General features: G+C 42.3%; 1 non-coding gene across 1 annotated transcript; it reads right to left on the reverse strand.

The window, feature by feature from the left end:
* Window positions 1-587: 587 nt before the first annotated feature.
* LOC132647868 (small nucleolar RNA SNORD109A) lies at window positions 588-652 on the reverse strand. The gene has a single exon (XR_009586208.1). It is a non-coding gene; the product is annotated as a small nucleolar RNA SNORD109A (small nucleolar RNA).

Here is a 652-nt window from a genome sequence, read left to right on the forward strand (position 1 = left end):
ATGTCTCCAACAGGTGCCCTGGCTTCTCACCTAGCCATTATTATCTAGAATTTACCCAGCCTCCAATAGGAAAGACCATTTCAATTTTCACTCTATATAAATTGAATGATCCTTTAATTATTAGTTATACGTCAGCCTTTACACAACTTTGGGTAAAGAGCGATGGCAATCCTTGTCCTCCAATATTCTTGGGACTACTGGCATGAGCCCTAACCTCCCCTCCTGACACTTTACCAAATATGTGCAAGGGTACATCGCCGGAGACTAGGAATGAGCAGCACGTTCGAATTCATCAGTTCTTACATATTTTTTGAGTACGTCATTTGCACCAACAGTCATCTCTACCTGATATATGTGCCTACTCCTATAGTAAAGGTTGTCTCCCTATCACTTGGAATCATTTCTATCTCTTTGAAAATAGAAAGCAAGTAAGATTGTATCAAACAAAGTATGGGTACTGTTATGAGGCCTTTTTCGAAAAATCTCACAATGTGATGCCATACTGCACAGTTCTCATCCTCTCTGAAGAGGGAAGAGTGCAAGGCAGGCTCTGAACTCCTCATGGGTCTCACGAGGACCTCATATCTGGACCTCAGATCGCATCTGTTCAAGTCAGTCAACGTCCTCAGAGACCTGTTGTCATCATAGATCC

The sequence above is a fragment of the Meriones unguiculatus genome, chromosome 14 (assembly GCF_030254825.1).
Source record: "Meriones unguiculatus strain TT.TT164.6M chromosome 14, Bangor_MerUng_6.1, whole genome shotgun sequence".
Classification (NCBI taxonomy): domain Eukaryota; kingdom Metazoa; phylum Chordata; class Mammalia; order Rodentia; family Muridae; genus Meriones; species Meriones unguiculatus.